Genomic DNA, 2,523 nt, shown 5'->3' on the forward strand with positions numbered 1-2,523 from the left:
GCCCTCTAGCTACGAATAACGTCATACTGGATCGCCGGTTGTTTTTATATATATATATATATATATATATATATATATATATATATATATATATATATATATATATATATATATATATATATATATATATATATATATAAAATATATATATATATATATATATATATATATATATATATATATATATATATATATATATAAAAATATTTATATATATATATATATATATATATATATATATATATATATATATATATATATATATATATATATATATATATATATATATAAATTATGTACACAATGAATACATACATAATATACACTATATAATATATATGTATACACACACACACACACACACACACACACACACACACACACATCCTCTGTGTGTGTGTGTGTGTGTGCGTGTGTGTGTGTGTGTGTGTGTGTGTATACATATATATTATATAGTGTATATTATGTATGTATTCATTGTGTACATAATTTATATATATATATATATATATATATATATATATATATATATATATATATATATATATATATATAATGTACACTATGAATACTATATACAGTATATACAGTATATACAGTATATACAGTATATATATATATATATATATATATATATATATATATATATATATATATATATATATATATATATATATAATACTATATGCAGTATATATATATAATATACTGTAAATATAGTCAGATGCATTTATGCTTAATAAATAGCTATAAATAATTGAGGTTAACATTTAAAACAGTATGAATCTGTAAATATCTTATTGCTCATGTTAAATATTAAAATTTAATATTGGCCCAAATTCAAAGTCATGCCACTATTTAATACTAAATAAATATATATATATATATATATATATATATATATATATATATATATATATATATATATATATATATATATATATATATATATATATATATATAAAATATAATAAATAGATGACATTTAAATTTTTTTAAATGTTTATATGTATGTATTAATTGCAGTGGCAAGCTGTGCATTTAATGCCTAGGCCTTCAGTGGTGTCCTACTTAAATCAGTCCACCTCTTAATACCATTATTATGACTCGAGAGCTATAAAAACCATCAATATTACAGAGAAACGCAGTGTAACAGAGCGCTGCATTACAGACAGGTATCTCATGCAGTGATAATGTATGCTATTACTAAAGCAAGAAACCCTATGAACTCAATTCAACAGTTCGCTTCATAAAGCATCAATATAACCTCATTAATTGACCCCGTGTTTTCTTTGATGAGAAGGATTTTTGCATTTTTAAGTGTTAAAGTATGTTATACAATATAGGTGTTTAAGTAAGTATTAAGTATTACGTGCAATGTTAAATAATTGCAATATATATTTTACTATAATATTATACTTAATATATAGATTATAAAATGTATTGTAATATATTTTGAAATTTAAATGATACGTTAATTTCTAATAATTGCTTATTCCAGGACATGGCCGCAGGAAGTGGGGGTGCTGGGGGTGCTGCAGCACCCCCTATTGGCGAGAGAGAGATTTTTTTTTAAATGTAGGCCTATTAAATATTTATAATTATAAATTTATAAATTCCTTATGAATATTTTAGGAAATGATTTTGACACACGTAGGCTATTAAGTGTATTTTGGATTTTAATTTAATTATTTTGATTATTTTAATTATATTGATTTTTCAAGTTCATTTGTAAAGCGCGTTTCACACGCGCGGGTGATTTTAGTTTGGCTTTCTCTGGCAGTGAGCAAACATAGCCTAAATGCCTTGCCCTTGTGGAAGATCAAATTAGCTCTTCGTACCTTTTACAACAACATGAAGATATCAGAAAAAGAGATCGGTGGTCTCTTTCCTGCTCGTGTTCCACATTCCTCTCAAAGCGCAGAGCGGTAGGCTATAACGCGTCTTTGTGTGGAAATATAAAACTTTTTTTTTTTTTTTTTTTATGGATTCAACTTTATTATATTATGAAAGTTACCAGTATTTACTGATATTTATTTCAATGCTTTACAGGCTTTAATGTGTTGTTTCTTTGTTTTTGTTTTTTAATTATTATTTCAAAACAACCCCCCAACCACCGCAACACCGCCGGTATTTGGTCCACCAAGTGCCATCGTCACAGCCCTATGTTATTTTTTAAAATGTATTCTAAATAGGCCCATAGGCTCATAGGTTTTTTTGTCAAAAAATAAAAATAAAAAATTCACAGCACCCCCTGTTCAAAATTACTTCCTGGCTGAGTTGCAGTAGAACCCCAGCCAAGCACAGGAATACTGGACACCCCAGATGCCACTGAAAAAACATGCAAAACCCCACACAGAGAGTTTATCCTGTGTTTAGGATCAATTCGAGACTCTAGAGTTGTGAGGCAGCAATGCTTTCCACTACCTCTCTGCACATTAATAAAATGTATATATTAAACTAAAATACAACAATTTACAACAATACAACAAAAAACAAAACACAAACAAAGTTGAGACCAAG

The sequence above is a fragment of the Silurus aristotelis genome (genome assembly GCF_946808225.1).
Source record: "Silurus aristotelis genome assembly, chromosome: 2".
In the NCBI taxonomy this organism is placed as follows: domain Eukaryota; kingdom Metazoa; phylum Chordata; class Actinopteri; order Siluriformes; family Siluridae; genus Silurus; species Silurus aristotelis.